This window comes from Nannospalax galili, unplaced genomic scaffold (genome assembly GCF_000622305.1).
Source record: "Nannospalax galili isolate Female #2095 unplaced genomic scaffold, S.galili_v1.0 scaffold115, whole genome shotgun sequence".
NCBI lineage: Eukaryota > Metazoa > Chordata > Mammalia > Rodentia > Spalacidae > Nannospalax > Nannospalax galili.
In genome coordinates, this window is record NW_008340588.1 from 6992492 (window position 1) to 7017886 (window position 25395).

At 40.5% G+C, this 25395-nt stretch overlaps 1 protein-coding gene across 2 annotated transcripts in view; it reads right to left on the reverse strand.

Annotated features, from left to right (window-relative positions):
- The window catches only part of Mfsd6 (major facilitator superfamily domain containing 6), a 109795-nt gene extending 94260 nt beyond the window's left edge, over positions 1–15535 (reverse strand). Inside the window, exon 1 of one of the 2 annotated variants that reach the window (XM_008835617.2) lies at positions 15229–15532. The gene's annotated coding sequence lies outside the window, so the exon portion shown is untranslated. Of the gene's footprint in view, positions 1–15228 lie in introns of both variants that reach the window. The other variant, XM_008835618.3, reaches the window with a different exon arrangement.
- Between the last annotated feature and the right edge of the window lie 9860 nt (positions 15536–25395).

Here is a 25395-nt window from a genome sequence, read left to right on the forward strand (position 1 = left end):
TGATTTTTTTTCTATTCAAAAGAACTGGAAGAAAGCAAAAAGAAATGATAAATAACCGAGAGGATAGAAAACCATTACAAAATGTATACATATATTAAAATATCATTCCATTCATATTTACAATAGCTATGTTATTATGAATCAGTTAAGAATAACATTAATTAAAAAATGTGACCTTGGGCTTTGGAAGAGATAGTAGCAAAAGCAGCCACTAAACCCTTTCAATCACTGACTAAAATTTTTTTTCAGACTTGTACAGAATGTCTGATTGCTTGAATTCTAATCAGGTACTTTACAGCACTCTTTAAGTAATTATCCTCATAAAGCAACTGCTGAGACTTTACCAAGTAGGTAGGTCAGAGAAGGACACCAAGTCCTCTTGAGAGAGAAGAGGAGGAACGAATGTCTAGACACTAACCCACAAATGCAGAATCTTACATCGGGATGCTGATTTCAACCCTGATGGTGATTTCCTGTACCATTCTTTCCTCTCTAGTCAAGTGATTTTTTTTATTATAAAGTTATATAAGTTTCCCCTTCACACAAAAGTCCAGATATTAGTTCTCCAAGTATTAACAAATGAAAGAAAAAGTATCAACAAATACAAAGTAGCAAAGGAACTATTCTGTTATATAACGTTCAACTTATTTTATAAGAAAGTCACACATTGCAATGACTGTATGAATTCCAAATCTAAAAATAGAAACAAAACCCATCTTGGTTTAAATTCAGGAAACTAGTTTTTAGACAACACCTTCATGTCCTATTTGGATTTTGACAAAACAGAACCAAAACATGGAGAAATTATTATAAAAATAACGAAAGAAAGCGGAAATGAAGTCATCTCTGCCATCACAGGATCAAAGGGGCAAAAGAAACAAACCAGAATCAAGGTCTGCATTTTAATAAAATTAAGATATGTTCCAAGACAATGCATCTTTGTCTGAATTAGATTATATTTAACTGGCTACAAGTATAGATAGGGCAAATGTAAGGACTGGCAAAAATATATGCTGGATGAGGTACTTAGTATGTTTACAGAGTGAGGGTAGACAGTGTTACTAAGAGGCTGAATAGGGGCTGATGCTTGCAACTCTCACCCCCAAATTCTCAGGTTGAAGCCCTGGCCCCCATTGGGCAAGCAACTGGATTTAGAAGCAGTCCTGAGAGAAGGATCCTCATGATGGATTACAGCCCCCGGGGAACAGGAAGACAGATTCTTTTTTTTTTTTTTTTTTCCAGTGCGCCCGCTAAGAAAAAGTCTTATAAGGACAAAATGAGAAGGCAGCTGTCTTCAAGCCAGGAAGCAGGTCCTCATCAGGAGACAAGTTGGCTGACACCTTTACCTGGGAGTTCCCAATCTTCAGAACTGTGAAAAATTAACTGCCAATCATATATGGTGTTTCATTATAGCAGCTTGAGGAGACTAAGTCAGTGAGTGGTCAGCCAATACAGATCTATTCAACTGATATCTTCTGAGTCGGAAAGCTTTCTTTGTTATTATTGGGTTTTTTTGGTCTTTTTGAGACAGGGTCTCCCTGTAGCCCCAGCTGTCCTGGAACTCACTATGTAGACCAGGCTGGCCTTGAACTCATAGAGATCCACCTGCCTCTGACTCCCGAGTGCTGGGATTAAAGGCGTGCACCACCACGCCCGGCTATTATTGTTTTTAAGAAGACGTAAAAAGAGGGAGAAGACACTTCAAATCAAACACAGAAATTTATGACTTTCTCTAGGAAATCTCTGTTACAAGACTGCAATTAGTTCTAACTGAATAAGAAGGGCTTTTTGTTTATTTTTTTAGGAAGCCAAAAGGTTTTCTTACCGGGTACAGTCTAATGACAGTAATCAACACCACACTGTGAAAACATAACACAACCTTAAAAGGCATCCTACACTGAGTCATTCCAACAGAAGGGATTTCTGAATTATTGATGCAAGGCAATGAAATCATTCTTGCTAAAATTGATAGCTTTCTTCATTAGGGATTTAAATTAAAATGGCTCAAACATATATTGTTGGCCACAAATATATACTGAGAGTATGGAAACAGACTAAATTTCTGAAGGAGAAACAGCTACAGATCTGAGGCATTATTTGGAATAGCAATTGCAAAAGTCAGATTGATGAACATGGTAATGTGTGCTGTGAGGTAGCAGTGGCATAGCTACCCTGAAGAGAATACACAACCCCAGTTTACACAGAAGAGACATTGTTCCTTCTGCTACTGGAACTCAGTGTTTCTCAGAGACCTGAACTGCAGCTGTGAAACAGGGACATGTACTTCTGAACCCTGGGAGCCAGCCTGAGCCTGTCAGCTGTTACTGACCACACAAAATGCATGGACTATAAGTCCCGCAGCAGAATTCTACCACTGACTGCTACAATTTATGGCCAGTAGAGACAAGAGGAAACCACTGTAAACCAGCCTTAGGAGTCCTGGTATTTACACACTATATTCAAACATTCAGTTTAGTCTTAGCATTTTCTAGAACCTCTGTCTTCAGAAGTAGGCATGCAATGTCAATCCAACAGATCGTTTAAGATCAGGATTCTCTTAGTATCTGCTAGACATTTAGCCAATGTCATGAAAAAGAAATATAAAATTGGCTTTATAACAGCCACATGGTACAAAGGCATTAAAGTATACCAAGGTGAATTTTGGAGTCTTCCTCTTCCTTCTGCAGCTGTATGACATGGCTCCTTAGAGCTGAGACAAACTGAGAGGTAATACTGGGCCCCATCCTGCTAGTCTGGTTTTTACCTCTGGTGCCCCAGACTCTTGATGTTGTGCCCAGGTTTCCCAGAGCTGCTACAACAGCATTCCACAGGGATTGAACCTCCTCCCAGAACCCCGAACCTGCCACCCCATCATTCTTGGAGTGCCCTTCCCAGTCGCCGGTAAAACTAGCCTGTGAGGTGACAAACAGATCCACAAGCCATTGTAATTATATATTTGTAAGCTAATTAACAGTGCACTGAATTGTCACCATCATTATTGCTAACTACGTCTCAATACCTGTCATAGCTTCACAAGGGTTAACTCAATCCTTACAATGGCTCTCCAGGGTGCACTTGACAGTTTTCCTACTTTATAGATGGGGAAACTGAGGCACAGAAGACAATTCACCACAGATTATATCAGGAATAGGCAGAAGAGCTGGGATTCAACTCCAGACAGTCTTTGCTCTTCATGGGTGCTGCTTCTAGATGTACTGTGCGGCTATTAGATAATGCATGCTCTTGTGCCTCCAACTCTTACTTCAGAGTAGACAGGAGGAGCCTAAAACACAAAGAAACATTAAATGATGTGGAAGAGTTAAACGCCAAGTCAGAACAACGAAACAGAAGCCACACAGCACTGCATAAGCAACGAGCAAATAACAAGTCCTAGACATCAGGAGTTCTGAGTAAAGACCTTATGCTTCAGACAGAAGTCTTCAAGAAAATGGAGGACTTGCAAGATATCCTTGTTTGCTGATGCTATGAATCTAAAGGTAAATGACCCTAAAGATATCACTAGAAACTCTTAGATCTGATGGGAAACTCTCAGATTAACATACAAAAATCGGCAGCCTTCCTGTATACCAATAACAAACATGCTGAGAAAGAAATCAGGTGGCTGGCATGGTGGCTTAGTGAGTAAAGGTGCATGCTATACAAGCTTCTGTGACCTAAATTCTGTACCTGGCACCCACATAAAGATAGAGGATATTCAACTCCCCAAAGTTGTCCTCTGACCTCTACATGTATACCATGACATTCATGTCCCACGCACATCATGTACACATACAAATAATTAAAAATTTAAAAGAAATGAGGAAACATACCCATTTTACAATTGCTTAAGAATATCTTGGAATAAATGTAACCAAAGAAATGAAAGACCTCTATGGTAAAACATTTAAAACACTGAAGAAAAATTGAAGACACTATAAAATGGAAAGACCTCTCATGCTCACAATTTTGAGGAATTAATATTCTGAAGATGGTTATACTACCAGGAGCAATGTGGAAATTTAATGTAATCTCCATCAAAACTCCAATGCCATTATTCACAAAAATAGAAAAAAATCCTTAAAATTCATAGGGAAGCACAAGAGCCCAGAAGGCAAAGCAATCTGAACAAAATGAATTATGCTAGAGGTATCATCATACCTAATTTCAAGTTATACTATAGAGTTACAGTATTAAAAACAGCATGGAATGGACATAAGAAACCAGACACATAGATCAAGGAAATGGAATGCAAGAACCAGATATAAACTGACACAACTATAGCCATCTGATTTTTGACAAAAACGCCAACAATAAACACTAAAGGAAAAACAGCTTCTTCAACAAATGATGCTGATAAAAACAAACATCTCATGCAGAATATAAAACTAGATCCCTATCTCTCACCGTATATAAAAAATCAACTACAAATGGATCAAAAACTTTAGTGTAAGACCTGAAACTCTGAACTCTTAGAGAAAAAAGTGGGGAAAATACTTGAAGATACAGGCATAAATAAGGACTTTTGAATAGAATGATAGTGTCTCAGGAAATAATACCAACAGTTGACAAATGGGATCTCTTGAAATTAAAAAGCTTCTGCACACCAAAGCAAATAACTGAGTGAAAAAACAACCTACAGAATGGGAAAGCCTCTATAGTGTTGATATCTAGAATATATAAACAACTCAAAAACCTAAACAAGAAATCAAACAGTCCAATCAATAAACAGGCTAATGAAACAGACTGCTCTCAAAAGACGAAGTACAAATGATGAATAAGCTTATGAAAAAATGTTCAACCTCACTAGCCACCAGAAAAATGCAAATTAAAATTACCTCAAGAATCCATCTCCCCCTAGTCAGCATGACAATCATTAAGAAAACAAACAGCAAATGCTGAAGAGGATGTAGACAAAAGGGAATCCTTATACACTGCCAGTGGGAATGCAAACTAGTCCAGCTACAATGGGAATCAGTAACCGATTAATAAATAAATCTACCACATGGCCCAAGTGGGTATTTACTCAAAAGACTCCAAGTCAACACAGAAGATACTTGCACATCAATGTTTATTGAAGCACTGTTAACAATAACTAAGTTAAGGCACCAGTTTAGGTGTCCATAAATAGAGGAATGGATAAAGAAAATGTGATATATACACAATGGAAAATTTTCATTCATAAAGAAGAACAAAGTTATGCTATTTGGAGGAAAATGGATTTAGAAAGACAAATGTCATATATTTTGTCTTTCAGCTCCTATATTTTATATAGATACATAAAATCATGTGTATATATATGACATGAAAGTAGATAGAAGTCAAACTGTCAAAGTGAACAGAGGGGAATGTGGGAGGAGGAAGAGGTAAGAAGGATGGTATGGGGTTGGGGGGGAGGTATACTCAAGGTACCACTATGCATAGTATTTATATAAAAGTGCCCTATGTGATTCAGTGCCATGTACAATGAATACACATATGCCCCTGAACATACACACACGTAAAATAAAGAAGTGATCCAATTTAAAAAAAAGAACTTGAGGGACCTAAATTGAGCCTTCAAAGACAGGGTTTACCTTAGGCAAAGATGAGAGAGAAAACTCTTTCAGGATAGGGAATGGAAGGGAACAGTGGCTCCTTAAAGGATTTATAGTAGCGCTGTGGTGCATATAAGGCTGTCAGACAGAACAGATCACAGAGAGCCTTGACTATCACCAGGCTAAGGGATGATATAACACAGAACTCAATGTTAAAGACTTAAAATAGAGACATTCATTTTAAAATTCAACAGTCATGAACTTAGCAGTGACCACTGGATGGACTGGCACGTGGTGGTCCATGCTTCCTACAGTGAAGACCATGCGGTTCCTGCTTTCCAGTCCAGGAGTCAGTGGCATAGGGGTCAGCACACACAGCACAATGAATTCCTGATGAAGGGGTCTTGAGGGAGCCTAAGGAGGAACAGAGCAGCCTAGGAGAGGTGCAGGGGTGCCTGATGCAGAGGAATGCTCAGGAGTAACTGGGAAATGGATCAGAGACAGGTGCAGACCCAGTCTAGACAAGAACCCCAGCTGTCACAGACTGACTGGTGGGGCTCTGGAAAAGTTTAAATTCTCAAAGTTTAGTCTCCTCATCTACAAATAAGGAACAAGCCAATTTTCCATTTTCAGGGTATCTGTGAGCATGAATAATATATGCTGAACATCGGCAGTGTCTGGCATATCCAAAGCCATGCAGCATTATTTGTGCTGAGTGACTGGGAGCCACTGACAGGGGGAGTAGAATGTCCACATTTGTATTTTACAAAGATCATCCCACCACCTGGACTTTTATTTTAGTGTAGGATCTTATCTCTAACTGCCATAAAAAGGGCCATGGTGGTATGTATCAGAACAAAGGACACTTTGTAAATTGTAGCTAATGCAATCTTTTATAATACCTGGAAACTGATTAAACTTGTAACACTGTCCACACTCTTTCCTGTTTGTTTCCACACACCCAAGCTATTATATGATTTATAGGCAATCCTATTGCTGTCTTCTTATGGATATTTCCTGCCTACCCAAAAGATTATGAACCCACTGAGAGAGGAATCCATGTTTTGCATACTGCTCCTTACCTCTGTTGCCTGGTTATTCCTTAGGATAACATGTTTAAAGCATTTATTAAAGCTTAATGTGATCAGAGATTAATTTTAAGACACAGAGCAGAGAGAGGTTGCAGTTGCTGTACAGGCTTTAATAAAACAACGGCTCTTCAAGCTTCCTTTTCCTCTTGGTAAAATGAAGATGAAAATACCAACCTAAGTTAACTCCCTCTTAGAGGGCTCTGGGCCTTAAATGAAATAATGTATTAAGAAACTGTTAATTCAGAAGCAACATCTGGACACTTGGTGGTGGCAGGAATGGCAGCTCTAGTTTATTCCATGATATTGTGATTATCTTGCAATTATTCTAATAGCTTTCTTCTCAAGTGAGTATTCTAGAACTCTCTGGCATCCTCTTGAACTAGGCTAGCATTTTACCTACAATTCTCATAGACTCTGTTCAAGTTGGCTTCCTGTCTGCAGGCTAAGTTGAGGTGTACGTGTGGTGGCTGGGGGGTGGGGCCCAGGGGGACAGTGCTAGCTCTCTAGAAAATCTACTTGGACCAGAAATTTGAAGGATAGTAAATGTCTCTAGACCAAAAATTCATAAAAAAAGCATTTGACATATTTGTAATATCACACATCTGAAAGAAAGGAGCTGAAATCTTTAACACTTTTCTTCAATCCTCTAAGGAACAAATTAATTTCATTTCTTAAAAGTGGAGAGAATACCTCTTAACCATGAAGGTGGCTTTAATAATAAAAGCCAAGTGATTCTGCATGTGCATTTTGTGGAAAGAAACAATGTCAATTTAGAAAATTACAATTCAGGTCAAACTATACAATCATCATCAAGCAAATTCTTGAGCATTTGTTTTGAGCTTTTGTACTAATATGACAACTTATGTAAATTTGAAGCGGGCCCCAGAACTTTATTACCTTCTCTCACATAAACTCCCCATCTTAAAACAAGCCCAGCCGGAAGAAGTAATAATCATACTAAAGTATGAAAAAAAAATTTTAGAACACATGTTTTTATCTTTTCAGTTTCTCCAATGCAAAAAAAAAAATCAATAGATGCTCAAGATAGGTAGCAAAATTAATTAAATGTGTTTCCGATGCCATGCATTTATTAAGAAGGAATACAATGTAGGGACTTGAAGGGGTCCCAGAGGCTTTTACGAAAGGAGAGGCAACAGGTATTCAACTCTTCCTCAAGGAAGGTCACTACCCAGGTGGGGCAATGCCACTGTTTGCATAGGATAATTGACTGGATAAATAGGCAGGGTTTGTAATATTCACTATATTTCAGTAGCTGAAGCTTAGAAACCACTTCCTCAGTGAAACGATCTTACAAATAGGAATAACCAGATTACTCAGCTAACAGTGCTAAGAACTGAAAGGTTATATAGTATACAATATGGGTATATGATTGTATGGGCATATGGTATATAAAGGGAAATTCTTTCTACTTTATAATTCAGGATGCCAGTGACACATTCACCCAGGCATCCTCACCCAGAGCTTCTGGATCCTACTCATTCCCTTCAACTGGGGTCTGGGAACTCACCACTTGCCTCCTCCAGGCAAGAATGCTATTGCCAGGGGACTCTGAAAGCCCTAAATAAATGCATCACACATTGGTGGTCTACTTGTTTTCACAAGATTCTGGAGAAGCCTGGGAATATATGTGAAAATGGTGTTTTTTAGTTCCTCATGGGCAACAGGACTGGTCAAAGGTTGGGGGGAGGGGAAGACTGGAAGCTGACCAGTATCATTAGTTACAGCAAGCTGCCTCCACTGTCATGTTACTGCTCCAATGTTTATTTCTTTATCAATATCACAGCATGGAAAATGCTTGATTTTAAAAACTCTTTTCATAGAAATAAAACAAAGGATTTTTTAAAGGGATGGAATTGACAGCAATCATTTGTTTAAGAGTTTTCATTTTGGTTTGGTTTTTGGATTTTTAAAGACAGGGTCTCTCTGTAGCCCCTGCTGTCCTGGGCTCATTTGTTTAAGAGTTTTCATTTTGGTTTGGTTTTTGGATTTTTAAAGATAGGGTCTCTCTGTAGCCCCTGCTGTCCTGGAACTTGCTACATAGACCAGGCTGGCCTTGATTTCACAGAGATCTGCCTCCTAAGAGCAGGGTTTTAAGGCCTTGTTTAAGGTTGTATAGAAGGCTTTTCCTCATTAATAATTTATTATACCTTTGAGGTAATTTATAAGAAATAAAAATCAGTTTTAAAAAAGAGAAAGTATTATCCAGTTTGAATGGCTTAGAGCTTGCTTTTGAAAACTAGTTAAATGAATTCCTCTTTCATCCAGAAATATGCAAGGTTGTTTTTCCCCCAATATTTTCAGAAAATGAGTATTTGGTAAATATAATTAGGGTAGGAATATTGGTCCAAAGGCACAAAATACTAGGAATGCAGAAAACTTAGGTTTTTTTTTCAAAATAAGCATGATAATAGGAAATAAAAACATATTACTCTAGGTATAGTAATATAATGGTTTTTAGTACTGTGTTGGGTATAGATTAGTAGTATATTTAGAATGGATCCTTAATAAATGATTATTTGATAAAAGACTGATGCTATCACTTGGTTATTCCCATATCAGACACAAGGAAGTTCAGAGGGCTAGCACAGGCTCTCCCTAGGAAATGGCATAACAAACAGAAACCTACAGCTATTTCCTTCTCTCATACATTTTCTATTATGTTTAAAATTAAACCATGATATAGACTTCAAGATTAAAATACACTTTTCTATAGCTATCAACCTATTACCAACATTTTTTACTTGATTCCCCTAAATAGCCTAAAGAGAACAAGTTAAGCCCTTAGCACATTCCACGTGCCATCTAAAATTATTTAGTGCTGCTTCTTCTGCTGTTACAATTTTGATAAATTGAGAATTATCATGTACTATCAATTCTAATGATATAATTACCTCCAGTAAAAGTTTTATTACTTAACTTGTTAAAGAAAAGAAAATATTTGAGTATACATTCCTAACAATATGTTTTAAATGAAACTACTCAGTCCTGGTGAGGATGAAGATTGACAAGCTCATTCTCTAAGAAAAGAAGTATAAACTGTCTAGAAAACAATGATTTAAGTGTAGCCTTTGCAGCAGTGTCCATAGTAACCAAAAACTGAAGCCAGGGATAATATGGGCAGTTAAATAAATTATGGTTTATTTCTAAAAGAAAAAAATTAGAATCATATACCCATATTGTGGGAAAGCAGAACTTAATTAAAATGTATCATGTTGAGTAAAAACAAAAAAGGGACACAAAGTTCTGTATCCTGTCAGATTTTATCTGTAAATTTATGACCTTTACATAAAGTATTTTAAAATAAAATTTGAAGAAATAACACTAAAATATTACTAGGGGTTATCTCTGTATAATAAAGTCAGGATTTAAAAGCCTTTTTTTCCTTAAACTTGGCTAGATTTTTCTTGAGGGAACATTTATCACTCTTTAAACATGTTTTTACAAGGCTTTGTTTTAAATGTAAGACAATTGAATGACATCTGGGTACTCAATCCTAGAGGTTCTGGAAGAACACAGGGAGTCACCAAACTGAAGTCCAATTACCCAGGGATGTCTTGTGCCACCTGGAGAAAACATTCAAAGGGCCCGTGACAAGGGCTGTATACTCTGAGAAGGTTTTATACCCTCAATAGGGCACCTCAACATACAGAAACTAAAAGATGTGTATCTTTATGTTTTTTTTATAACCCTTTTTAAAGTATGAAAATAAAGTCTTGCATTTAAACTCCCTTAACAAAAGCGACTCGAGAGCACATCTTTCCAATAGTTAAACACAGCACAGACATCCATCTGAAAGAGACTAAGAAGGCACTCCATAACAGTTCACGAAGCTGGACTCCTCTGGATCCAATCATGTTTACCAAGAATAGTGAACTTTAAAGACAGAGCCATTGCCACTTTGTCCCCTACAGCTTCTGCCTTTAGTGTAGGGGCTTCAGGTTTTGTTGTGGATAAGAAACAGTTGCCTTGGGCCCAAACAAAGATGTTGGGCTAGCCATGTGGAGAGCTGAAGGCACTTGACTGAGGAGTGAAGGCTTCCCACACAAGAAAGAACTGCCAGTCCAGACTCGACACTCACTTTCCCTTGGCATGGGTAACCCACAAATCAGGCTGGTCCAGGCAGCACCAGTTCCTCTTTCTAGTTCCCCTTTGTCTGCTCCTCAAAGCCACACCAGGGTTCCCTCTGGCCACAGCTGACTCATGGGGTTCCCATCCTCCCTCTCTTCTGCCAGCCTCACTCTTGGTCTCAGATCAAAATGCTTCTAAATATTTCTTCAGAGTCATTCAAAGTTGTGCTATTTGAATAGCACAACTATAGCTGTTTTCTATTTGCAGAAGTTTCCTGAATTATTCTCCCATTCTCAAACATACCCAGGACAAATGGCAAGAGAGATGTCCCTGTCTTCTTAATGTATTCCTTTTCATATTTCTTGAATATGGCTTACTTCTATAGCTTGAGTTTCTTCCATCTTTGCACCATTATGTCCTTCTACACCCTCCATCCTAAAATACAGCAGAGCCACCAGCCACAAGGTAATACAGAGCTTACAACTCTGCCAAGCTTTGACATGCCCTCAATACCATCATCAGCATGCCTCCAGCTCATGCAGTCTTACAAATTTTTACTGAACCAAGGCATAAGTCGGCTGCTTTGAATGCATACAACAGGGTGGCAGGCTTCATTCCTGTTGGGCTAAGGTAGGGGTATAAATATATACTGTTTAGAGACATAAAGTAGCAACCAGAACTGTAATATCTATAGCAGATACAAACTCAAGGTTTAGGCTCTACATTTCAAAAAACTTGTTTTGGTTTTCTGTTTTGGCTTCCATACCAATGAATCAAACATCATTTGGCTTAGCAAAGGACTCTGGTAGTTTCCAAAACTTGCACAATGAACTGAGACAATGCTGTTTTACAAAATAGTAAATAAGCATCTCCCAAATACAGAGAGCAAAACAGCTACAAAGAAAGGGTAGTGACTCTAACAATGAGTCTAACTGGATAGCATGTTAATCAGGATTCAAGAAAACAAACATGTTAAAGCTGTAATGAAATGCTTCTTCTAATCATGTGGCTATTAAATAAAAAAAGGAAGAAAAAAAACCCAAAAAAACCAGGCTCATAAAAGCCCCTACCACACACTCAAGGCCAGAACAGTAAATGCCCAGATAGCTAATATTGGGTAACTAACCATGGAGGAATTACAAACCTAAATGGAACTTCTTCAGTGGAGACACTAAGGTGTGTGTTTTGCCTCAGGGAGAACTGACATCAGATACATGTGCTTACTTTTCCCAAGAATCCAAAACTACTGTGCCCTGGGAAATGCCATGATAGTTTTGCTTTAAGGAGAAAAGTCTTACCCAAACTGTCCTTATTACTAGGATGGACTTTGCATTTGCATTAACAGAGCATCCCAAATCAAAGGATTGAGATTTCTTTCTGCCTGAAACAAACTAAAACCTTAAATGAAATGTTGCATGAAGCCTAAAACTGTCATAATATCTCCTCTGCAAAATAACTTCACAAAGAGCTCTTCTGAAGGATTACATTACAGCCACATTACATTATAAGGAACCAAGTTTACTCAGATTTTCTTCACAAATAAAACACAAGAAGAAAAGTCTGAATGGATTTTGCTTTGGATTTCTATTTCTGAACAGGTAAATGTATTGATTTTGTTTTTTTAAAAAGGGTTCAACATATTGATTCTGGTCAAATTTATATAGTATTGGGGAGAATTATGGGGTTGTATTTAGTATATACATATTAATATATAAAAATATGTATCAAATGAAACTTGATAACTTGCTGCTCCTGAAATTACACTGCTAAGAATAATTATACCTAAAGTCATCCAGAATGCTGTATTTTCACAAGATGACACAGCAAGTAAAATGATACCTCCTCCCAGAGTTTTACCTTGCTTGCACAAGCAACACAGAGAGAAAGGAATTCTTACATTCCAGTCTAGATCTAGTAGATACCCTGTGGGATGCACTAAAGTATTCTTATCAAGCAGAAAAACTAGGTAGTGGTAGAATATACAGCGCAATTCTCGACAAAGGGAAAAATCAGTCTTCTGAGAGCCATGACTCTTGCCCATCCACCTGCAGCTCTTAGACCTTCTCTGACCTCCTGAGACTCATTTTCTTAGCAACGTTGTTGTGGTGCACTCAGTCTTCTCTTATTCTAGACTTTTATAATGTGAATTAATTCTATTCTTCTTTTCTGTTTTTATTTTATACATTACATATGGCAACATTTATCCATCCATCCAATTTTTTGAGCCCAAACCTAACTTTTTAAGGTAAAAAGAAAAAATCACTGTTTTACTTCCACTCCATCCACTTCCTTAAGGTTTCAAGTACTTATATTTGGGTCCACAGTAAGGTTTAAGTAATGTGTATCTCCTGCAACCTGCCTTTTCACTTAAGATCCTTGACTTCTTAAGCCACTAGTGCAGCTAGCAGACATACATGTATTGCATTGCCGTTTCTGCACAAGAATGCTAAATCAAGACTGAAGCTCAAAAGAAGTAAAATTAAAAACCTATTTAATGCTAAATTAATCTTTGGCAATATTAGTTTTACATTGCCTGTAAGTTCAAAAGTGGTGTGAATAAATGGGCGAGCATATTATACATTCACTAACTCATATGCATTGTAAATATATGGATTATCCTACATGGATAAACGTTGCCATATGTAACACGTGTGTGTTGAAAGGTTAAATTCCAAAGGCAAGAAGCAAAACAAAACATCTGTGTAGGTGGCGAGACTTAATAGGTTCTGAGTAGGGAGGGACACCATGTGGAAATTTTCTGTGCTTTGGAGCCTGAGGCATGGGGTCAAACCTAACCCCACCTCTTACTGACTATGTGGTTAGTCTAAGTTGCTTAGCCTTTCTGATCTTCCTTTGCATGATGCACAAAACTAAGGGAAACACATTTATAGATTTAGGAACTTCAGGACGGTGCCTTAAAAATAAAAGAAACTCAGTGCTGTATTACTATTGATAACGCAGAAGTTACAAATGATGAGTAGAACTGGTGATCCAGTATCCACACCACCAAGCATGTGTAGACCTTGCTGTTTTGTCCCTGTGTTTTAGCTTGTCTTCAGTTTTATATTTACCTTATGTATAGGTAGCTTTGGAAATAAATTATTGTAAAAATACTTAATAGCTTCAATGCATTATTTTAATATAATAATCCTCTTCTACTCTCCAAATGTGTCTTGAACTGAGTTCATTAACAATGTTTCGGCTACTCAATGCTAAATTTTACTTACAACTTGCAACTTGCAAAAAAGGCCATTCATCCTATTATCGCTAATTAACTGAGCATATCCTTCCTCCACATCTGCTAATAATCAGCAGCTTTGAGTGTCAAAAGCCAAGCTTCTCAGTGCAGAGCCTTCTATCCTCTCCTTTTACTTAATGAGGCCATCAATATGCATGCACCTTTTTAACCAGCTACTGTTCTGTCTTGGGGGAAGGGATACTCTGCCCAGAACACAGATTTACCAAATGTTCCCCTCCTTTATTGTGTTGCTAGTAATACATAAACTGTGTGCCACCAACTCATCTACACGGAAGAGATCAGATTCACACAATACCATGGGCTTCCAGAAAGGTTAAGGGAAATTTGGCCGGCAAACTAGCCGTCCATCTTTTTTCTACCTGTGAGAAAACTGGAGACCAGGACAATATGACAAACTCAAGGACACAAAACTATGGGATTTGAACTTCAAACTCCACAAGGTTCTCTCACAGTGGATCGGCCAGGTATTAAATGTTCCAGAGGGTGGGGGAGTGCTTACTAAATATTTTGGGATGAAAAGGAAATTGTGTAGTTTCGCATGCGTGTGGGAGGGGCAAAAATGCACGATGTGCCAGCCTTAGGGGAGTGAGCCACCTGCAAGAACACGTGGGGAGGGGGCTAAATCTTTAGAAAGGACCGGGTTGCATCTGGAATTCTTCACCATCTTATTGAAATTCAGAGGATTCTTTGTGTGGGAGGGAACCCATCCCCGAGTTGAAGCGAAGCAGCACACACCGGGTAGAGAATTTGTCTTAGGAAGGTGGCAGGCCCGAGGAAGAGGTGTGCCGCTCCCCGTGTTTGTTCTTGTGGGGAGGCAGACAATGTCAATTTCCTCCTGCCACACAAGTGGCCACGTCCTTGTCATCCGGGCTGCGCGAGCACTCGCGCCCTTCTCCCTAGGATGTTTACGGCTGGGGCGACAGTGGGGCCCTGCTGTGAAGAGCTTGGACCTTGGGGCCCACCCTGCGCCCCCACCTTCGGCAGCTGCTCTCGGCGGCCCGCACAGGCTCCCAGGGCAGCGCCTTTGTTTTTCCGACTCCAATTACGTTTGCGGAAGTGCTGCCCACGACCGACGCGCGGGGGGCGCCGCGCAGCTCCCCTGTACCCTGGGAAGATGACAGCTACCCGCCCGGGAGGGAGGGCGCGGCCGGGAGACTCCGGGTCTGGCAGCCCCGGGGCCTGGGCAGCGCCCACCCTGCAGCAGGTGTGCTGCGAGGCTCGGCACCGCGATCCCGCGGGGCCCCCGCCCACTCACCTACGGCGGCCCTCAGCTGCGCGGGGCGCGGGGAGCCCGGTCCCCGGAGAGTGGGGCGGCGGCTCGGGGCGCCCGGACGGCGGCTGGCCGGCCGGCGAGCGGCATGTCGGGCGGGTGGCTGGCTCCTCGGCTCTGGGCTGCAGCGAGATGCGGGCGGGTGGGGCAAGCAACAGCGGTGGCCGGGGGCGGCGGCCTCGAGACCTTCCTGTCGCTCCTCCTCGGCGCTCTGGTCCCCGGGCCCCGGCCTCACCGCCGCTGCCGTCGCTCACTACCGGCTGGACCCGTTTCAGGGCTAAGCGCCGAAGACCGGCCGCCAGGTGCAGCGCTCCGCCTCCTGCGGCGGCGGCGGATGCGTCGGCCGCCTCTTCCCGGCCTCCCCCGCCGGGGCCGTCCCGGGGGACCCAGGCCCCAGCCCAGCTGGGGAGGAACGCCCAGAAGGGGAAAGCGGCCCTCGAGGTCCCTTCCCTCAACATCCCCATCCCCGCACTTCACACACTCCCGCTGAGCCCGGTCTGGCTCCCCAGAAACAAACTGCAGGCCCTGGACAGGCACAGGGCACTTGAGGCCCAGAGTAGGTGGTCACCTGGGCTGGGGGTGTGTGTGTGTGACAGCCCTTCATAAGCACTTCACGGGTGCCCCACGCAAAGCTAAGGCTGTTGATGCATGGTCTCTGGGTCTAGGCACAGCCTTAGTGAACTGTCCTAGGCTGACCTGCAGAGAGATGGGGCAGGGGAAGAGAGGCAGACAACATGTGGTGAGTCCAAGTTCAAGGTGGGAACAGGGGCGAGCTGCTTAATGCACCCTTAGCGGGCAGCTGAGTATATGGCGCCTCGCTGAAGAGTAAGGGGCAGGTGTCACACTAAAACTACTGGGTAAGTCGGGTGTGGTACTGCAGACCTTTAATCTTAGCACGCAGGAGGCAGAGGCAGGAGGAGCTCTGTAAGCTCGAAGCCAGTCTGGCCTACATATCCAGTTCCAGGGCAGGAGGGGCTACTACAGGGAGACCCTGTTTCCAAAAAAAAGCCCCCCCCAAAAGACTGCTGGGTCTGCTGCGTAAGGGACAGCTGATCTTCTTTAAGGGAGTGACTCTAGGCAGGCTGACTAGATCCCAGTACATGAGCTTGCATTGAGGGATGTCTGGGTACACCAACTTGGCTTGATCAAATGCATGAAATCCGGTGTGTGTATATGTTTGTGTGTGTGTGTGTGTGTGTGTGTGTGTGTGTGTGTGTGTGTGAAGAATTAAGTTGTATTTTTGGTTAAACATGGAAAGAGAGTAAAAGTGGACTTTACATAGGTTCCATTTGGCAATTATGTTTGCGTGCCTGGGGTTTAGAGGATGCCAGATCTCAAGATTTTATGATTTGTTCTAACAGTAGCAATAATGGTAGTTAACACTTAAAAATATTATATGCAAAGCATTGTTCACATACCATTTAAGCCTAACATAATCCTGTAGGTATAGGTAATAATGTTAATCTGATGTTACAACCAAGATTTCCAAAAATAAAGTTAACAGAACTGATCCAAAATCACAATTTGAGGGCTGACTCCTTTAAAATCCAAGCTCTGCTCTACTCCATGAGATATTACTAAAGAGAATTTTATAGGCTCTGGGGCTTCAAATCTGGATTCCCTCTTTAGGAAAAAGTATAACAATTACAAAGCCTCTAGGGCTCCTCCTGGTATCCAGGAAAGGTTCCTACAGCTTACAATATATTATATTCATGATAAATCCACTTGAAATGTTGAGACATAAAAGAGAAAGTCAGTGCCTGCTAGGGTTTCAGATGAAAATGTTAAAGGCAATTATTTGACCAAGGATGATAGATTCTGTTCTGGTGTGGCCTGGAGACAACTGCTTCTCACTGTATTATATGGGACTGGATGGTTCATAAAATACCCAGTTGTTATGAGACATTCATCATTCTTCCCATCTGGCCAGGTGTCAAAGAAGCAACTTAAAAAAAAAAAAGAGGAGGAGGAGGAGAAAAAGAAAGTAAATTGACCACAGATCTGATTTGTCCTTTCCTGTGTGTAAGAGGAGAGGGTGGAAAGTGGAAAGAACCTGGAGAAAGAGGCTAGTGCCTGGTCTACAAAGGCAGCTTTATGCTGAAAGGTAAAGCCAAGTCATCCTAGAGATCAAAGCTTATGTTCCTGTTTCAAATAGGACCAGTACCTTAAGAATCACCACAGGAGTGTTGTTTTAACTGGCCTTCTAAGAGCAGGAATTTTTTCCTGGCAGTCACAATGCTTTTTAATCAGTCAGTAATTCTGGCTGTGTCTAGTGGGTCATATTGAATTTCCTTATAATTTTTAAAATAATACAAAAAATCAATAAAGAAGACACAAATGTGCATAAAGAAAAGGTCATCTGCCACTTCACCTCCACCTCTGTGAGGTAACCAGTGGGTGTGGTGTGGGAAATTAGCTTCCAAGTACAGTCAGGCTATTCTAGATGCTATTCCACAGAAAGGCTCAAAGACAGAATTAAGTGGCTGAAATTACCCCAGTTACTGAAGCAATTTAAAACATATAGTAAAAAGCCAGGTAAGGGGCTAGGAAAGGGAGCATAGGATAGGGCACAAACAGATGGTGTATTTCTTTAAACATTCGTAGATTCATCTCTTCCCCTAATCTCAGCTGAGTCAGACCAGAAGGTGCGTGGTAGCCAGATTGGGCACGCACTTGCTCTATTGGGACACACAGAAGCAAGAATGTGTGGCTGTAACTGTCGCTCACCATGTGGTCTGATGAGTAGCTGTGGATTTTAATCTGCATTTCTCAGACAGAAATATAGCCTTCATGTGTGCTGCCGGTGACCATCTGACGACTTCCTGAACATTGATGTCTTGTGAATATTTAGTGTATCAAGAATATTTCATGGCCACTTGTTCTTTCTAACCTTCCCTTTAAATTCAGGTCATGTATACACTACTAACTTTATCTCACAAACTTCTTTAATTCCATTTGTCTGCCTCATAATGTTTGTTTCTGTTATTTCCTTTGGCAGAATTGTTTGTTCTTAGGTAGTAAGATAAATATATTGTAGTGAGTAACAACAATTTTTTAAAAATTCCTAAAACAAAGACTTCCATGTGCAGGCAGGTTCAATGTACTATTAACATTATTCACATAATCCCCACAGCAGTCACATGAAGGCAAGGGAGTGATTATCCTATTTTACAAATGAGGAAACTCCTGCATATAAAAGTGAAGCAATTTGACCAAGGTCACACCACTAGCAAAAGATAGACTCTACATTGAGCCTACAGCCTGACTTTCAGCCCTGGTTCTCAGTCACTTATCCCTCCTTGCTCACTTAAATACTTACAAATATGCATGCTTATCCATGGAGGACTGGGGGTTTTATTTTTGTGAACGCAGTGTCACTTCTTTCTTTACCTGTCAGTAACATGATGTTGTTGATGCCCAGCCTTGAAACTCTCTCCTCTGAGGCTGTGACTCACAAGCCTTGGGTTTTCCTCTTCCCCTCTGGCCAGACCCCTCTGCGTACTCCACTTGGGTTTTAGTTTTCCTTGGATTTTGTTCTAGGCCTGCTGCGTTCAGTGAGTTCTCTTGTTGATTGCCATTCTGTTTTGTCGCCAAAATAATCTTTACAAATACTTTCTCTTCAGGGTTGCATCCCTCCAGGTTGTGTAACCCCATAGGGCACCCCTTACATTGCACTACTCCTCTGGGATATGCTACCATGAGACTTGGATTCTCTTCAAATCCATCAAAGGCCTCCTAGTATACTGTAGCAAATAGATTTAAAAGTCTAGTAGTTAAATGAGATTGAAATATTTTTCTCGTGTAGTGTAGCTTTTCCTACTCTGGCCTCCACTCCCTAATCCACACAAATACAAGGATTTCATCTCTGGACCCAGCTGATCGCTTTGGGCTCACATTCCAGCTCATGGAAACTGTAATCCCCATCCCTTAAGGGCAACCCTAGTTTGTATGCCCCTTATGTCCACTACTTACCATTGGCTGGGACTCAGTCACATGGCCACATCTTGCAGCCAAACAGGGAAACAGGCTTTATCAGATCAGTTGTGTGTCTGGTTAAATTGTGTTACTACTAAAGAGGAAAATGAACTGTGAAAATCATCCAGAAACCTCCAACAGGGGGGGAAAATACCCATAAAACAACATAAAAATAAAACAAAAGAACAGGTGATAGAAGAAAAGTGGAGATCTGAGGAAAAGGAAAGCCTTTGTGAGGAAGTAACATTAAGTTGAGACTTGAAACAAGCAGGAAATGATCAGGTGTTCTGTTAAAAGCCTTCCCCACAGAAAGAAAAGTCGGAAGGCAAGAAAGCTGGGGTCATGTGACTAGTGTAGACTAAGAGAGTTAAGGGGAAATGTTAAGATTGGAGAGATGCAGGCAGGAGCTAGGTCTGACAGACATCTGTGCATCCCATTAAGCATTAGGAACTGTTAAATTCAAAGCAACCCACTGAAAGATGTTTAGAAGATAATGATTTGTGCTTTTAAAAAGGTCATAATGGCTTCTGCCTGGAGAATGGCAGGCAGGGAGCTGGTTGATGTGGAATAGAGAGCTGAATTAGAAATATCCAGGAGTAAGGACAGAGATTCACAGATCCTTGGTCCACAGTAGTCACAGAAGGAAGGAGAGAAGAGGATGGATTTGAGACCTAGGGTTTCAGGAACCTGTGAACATACTTGGTGATAAATTGGATGTGGGAGGCAAGGGAAAGGAGGTGTTACAAATGACTCAGGATTCTGGCTGGAACAACTGGGTAGATTGTGATAACCTTTACTGTGGGAGGAGCAGGTTGGAGGGAAGAAAGAAAGTTGACAATTGACAAAATCAGTTTGAGATGCAGATGGAGTGGGAAAATAGACAACTAAATATGAGTCCAAAGATCAGAGGAGAGGGGAGACTTGGCAGTCATCAGGGCTGAGGTGCTGCTGTTCACAATTATCAGAAGAACCATTTAAAGGGAGAATGAATTAAAAAGAAGCTTGAGAAAGTTCAGCATTTACCAGCTGTCACAGGAGGGGACATCAAGAATCTGCCATGAAATAGGTCGCTTGGAAAAATATTGTCATGAAAGCCTAGGGAACTGTTATTCCAGGAGTGAGTGATTTGCAGTCTATGCCTCCTTCAGAACCCTGAACCCAGATAAAACATGTCTGCCACCCACTAGTCCTGTTGCCCCTCAGGGACTTCATTCCTGAATGCCTTCTGTGTCACAGGACATTATGAACTATCGTTGTAATGATTTCATGTCCATGTTGAACTGTGAACTCCTTAAGGATCAGAAACATTTGAATGTTGCTCAACATTTTAATTAGCTAGCACAATATAATCCATATTCCTCGGTTCAAGTAAGAAAAAAAGAATACCCCTCCCTGGCATGAAATTATATACCATTGAACCAGCGGTTCAATGCTCTTGGGAACCAGGGGACTTAGGCTCTTTTGATTTATCTTCAATGTAAAACTTCCATCGCAACGACCAACATGGTATCATCAAAATCAAATATCATCTCTTACCATTGCCTATTCCAGCCATTGGAAAAGTGTGTGTAAACCATGTTCCTCTCTTTTAAGAATACGAGAAAAACCTGTATGTTTACTAGTTTAAATTCCAGTGCCAGAATTCTACTGTATGGCCACACCTATCTGGGAAATAGAGTGTTGAAGTGAGTAGCCACAAACAAAGGCAGAACTTCTATGCTATGAAGGAGAAAGAAACTAGGTTAAGCACAATGAACCGTCCTGATGTGCCATCGTAACTACACCCCAGAGCCTGGCAGTAGCTCCCTGGTGTGGAAGTCAGCATGTTTGCCTCACAGATCTGACTGTTGTTATGTGCTCCTAAAAGCGTAGAGAAGGGTGTGGAAGGATAAAAACCAAGCTCTGGACATTGATTACCTCAGGTGGGAGGAGTTGGAAGAGTCATGGAGGGAGATGTATAAACATTTGTTAAGCAATGAGCAAATAAGTGAATAAACCCAATGACAATAATAGTGAGGGTGTTCCCTGTGGCTCCCTGCCGTCCTTCATCCCTTCTTTCATCAGCATTAGCTTGTGGGACTACAGTGGATTCAAAAGACAACTTGAATATAAGTAGAAGAGAGATTAATTTATATAAATATTATGACCTATATCTGTATAATTTTCTTGTTTCTAGGAATTTTCTTGAGTTTCTAGGAAAACAATCATACCAAATTATGAATGATAGATCACTGGTCCTTTTCAGTAGTTTTCTTAAAACAGATAAAAAGTCTTATAGCACTGATAAAACCTCAATGAACATTTATGACTATCAACAGTTGTCACTTGTCCTTTATCATGAGTGCCTCTGTTACTTGCCATGGAGTATGAGGCTAGCTTTGACTGACACAGATAGTGTCCATTGGACAACAGACTACTCTAAATATGTTTAATAAGTGTTTTAAAATTATTTATTTTTATTTTATGTATATGAGTGTTATGCCTGCATGTACATAAGTGCACCCATGTCATGTAGTACCCATTGAGGACAGAAGAGGACATCAGATCCCCTGGAACTGGAATTACAGACAGTTGTTAGCTGCTATGTGGGTGTTGGGATTTGAACCTGGGTCTTCTGTAAGAGCAGACAGTGCTCTTAACTGCTGAGCCAGCTATCTCTCCAGACCTAGTGTTTTTAAAACTACTAAAATATCATTGATATAATTCTCTTCATATATTTTCTAAGACTTTTTTTCGCATTTACTTCCAATATAGTTCCATGTCATATGGTACAGTCTACTGTAGTGGGGCAGGAGGTCAAGCCCCAGAGACAGGAGTAGAAATCATGTCCCTTCCACCAGCAAGCTTAACACTTACTAATAGGGACATGGCTGTCAATAAATCAATTCTAGTTAATACAACAGAAGGAAGCATATGCTGGGAGAGGTACACAGATTCACTTCTTAAAATAGCACTTTCATCCTGTTCCTCCCCGCCTAAGAAAACCTATCAGATCCTTGTGGCCTAGAACATAAAGTCTACCGTCTTTAACCACATTCCATCAAATACACCTGCTTTTTTCTCTCAGCATATGCTTACTCTTGCTCATCCCTGCACCCCCAGACACGCATCCATCTGAAACCAGGCCCAATACAGTGGTCTCCATAGTGGCTGCCCTATTCCCAGCCTTATAGTCATCCACTACAAACTAAGATATGTGAAATAGATTTTTTTTTTTTTTTAAAAAAAAGGGAGTGCTGGAGAGATGGCTCAGTCAGTTAGCTGCCTGCCACAGAAGCATGCTCAGATACCCAGGACCCATGCAAAATGTAAGTTACAGGCTGGAGAGATGACTGAGCACTTAAGAGCACTTTTTGCTCTTGCAAAGGACCAGGGTTTGCTTCCTAGCACCCAAGTGGCCACTCACAACCATCCATAACTCCAATTTCAGAGGATTCAACGTCCTCTTCTTGCCTCTGTGGGTACTGCACATGATACACTTACATACATGCAGGCAACATACTCATACACATACAATACAAAAAAAATTTTTTAATTAAAAATTTATAAAATGTAAGTTTCCTGCCACACAAATATGTTCCAGTTCCCAGAACCCTAGTAAAATGCTTGGTGTGATCATACACAACTGCCCCAGTGATGAGGATGGATGGGCAGAGACAGGTAGATCTTGGAGCTCAGTGACCGGTCAGCCTATCCACATGAATGAGCTTTAGGTACAGTGACAGACTGACCCTGTCATAAAAATAAAGGTAGAGCGTGAATAAGGAAAGACACCTGAGGTTGACCTTGGGCTTCCATGTACACACATACACTCAACCGCTTACACATGTGGCACACATAACACTACAGACACAGAAAAATAAAAATAAAAACAAAGATTTCAGCTGCATGTTTTTATATATTGCAATTTTAATTTTTATATGTATGTCATATTGTATTTATATTTATTTCTCAAATTTTTGTTAGACTATATAAAATAGAAAGCATATATATTATAAGAATAAAATTCAATGAGTTATAATGAAAACTATACATTTATTCAAATAGTAAAAAATTGAACATTATCAGTCCTTTTGTGATCATTCATCCTAAAGATTAGTGTTGTCTGTTTGGGAGCATTGTAGAAATGGAATCAACAGTATGCAGTCTTTTGAGTTTGATTTTTCTACCCAACGTCAACTACATTGCTCTCTCTACATATGTATTCCCTCAGTTCCCAATATACAAGGATCACAGAATGTCATTTTTTCTGGTGATAGACGCTTGGACTTTTTCCGTTCTCTGGCAATAACAAATAACTGCTACAAGCACCCTTGTCCTTGTCTTTTGTACATGTCTATGAATTTGTATCAATTATACTTGCAAGTATAATGACTAAATGACCAGATCTGCAGGTTTGCACTGTTATTGGTAAATACCAAACACTTTCCAAAGTGTCTAGAAGAACTAACGCAACCCTAAGACCCCATTTGAGTTTCACCAGTCGTTTCACCCATGCCCTTCTGTTCTAATGCAGGCTTCCATATGACACATGTCTTTAGTCCCCCGTCATGGCAGCTCCTCTGTTGTTCCCTTTTTTGTTGTCACCATGGCATTTTGTAAAGAGTACTAGGCAGGCAGCTTGTGGCATGACCTTTAATCTAGGTTAAACGTTCTTTTATCATGTGTAAATTGAGGCTGTATATTTGGGGGGAGAATGCCATCAATTTAATGTGCCATTATCAGAGACCCACTCATCATGTATTGCAGTGTTGATCTTGATCCCCAGACTAAGGTTCTGTAGCTTAAGTTTGTCCACTGTAGTCACAACTGTGGTTCGAATGTTTGTGTCCCTTCCAAAATCCGTGTTGAAACAATCCTCAGTGCAACAGCATTAAGAGTTGTCTGTTGCAGGTGCCTAAGTGATCCCTGGGCTCCACCCTCATGGATGATATTGTACCATGTAAAACGACTTGAGGGAGTGAGTTTTCTCCTTCCCTGCCTCTCCCTTTCCCCCCCTTCCACCCAGTGAGAAGTTGGCATCTCTGTCCTTCAGAGAGTGCAACAACAAGCACCATTTTAAAAGAAGGCAGCATGCCTTACCAGCCCCAGTCTTGGCAACTACTTGCTACTATTTAATCATATAGCTTACCTTTACCAGAAAGTCACATGAATGGAATGCAAAATATAGCCTATTGGGTGTGACGTCTTTCACTTAGCAATATCTATTTCTAAGTCATTGGCATTGCTGTATGAATCATTATACAACAATATTGTATGAATCTGCTTCCTTTTTATTGCTGAATAGTATTCTGTTATGTAGATAGAGTCCAGTTCTTCCTCATTTATTAGTAGATAGAGTCCAGTTCTTCCTCATTTATTAGTTGAAGGGTATCTCAGTTGTTTCTTTATTAAGCTTCTAGAAACATTTTCAATTACAAACAAAAGTTCTCAATTCATCTGAGGAAATGCCTAAGGGCAGGATTTCTGGAGCATATGGCAAGTATTGATACATGTTTAACTTTGTAGTAGACAACTGAAATGTTTTCAAAGTGGCTGTAACATTTGTCATTCTTTCCAGGAATATATGAGAGTTACATTTATCACCTTTGCCAATACTTGTTTTTCACTGTGCTTTAACTTTAGCCCTTCAAAACTGTACATAAAAGTTTGTCATTGTATCTTTAATTGCTTTTCCATCATGACTAAAAATGTTGAACATCTTTGTGTATGCTATTTGACATGTATTTCTTTGGTAAAGTATCTGTTCTGGTCTTTTGTCCATTTTTATTGGGTTGTTTATATTCTTATTATTGTTTTGAGAGTTCTTTGTATATATGGGATGCAAATCCTCTACTAGGATTTTAATTTGCCACTCTTACTCTAGGGTCATGGTTTGCCCTTTACCCCATCTTTACTATGTTATCTGTGTTATTCAGCCTGTTCTCAAACTCATGATTCTCCTGCCTCAGTCACTCAGGTAGCTAGGGCTACTGCTACACACTGCACCCAGCATGTTCACTCTCTTAAAAAAGTGCCTTTTGGGCTCTTCCAGACAGTAACCCAACATAGTACTGGAAAAATGAACAGCAGACCCCAATTCTATCCAAAGGAATACTGACAATGGATTGCCGTAGATGAGGAACAGCTGACCCTCCTGGAACAGGGACCTCTGGCTGACTAGATTTACCAGAAGGG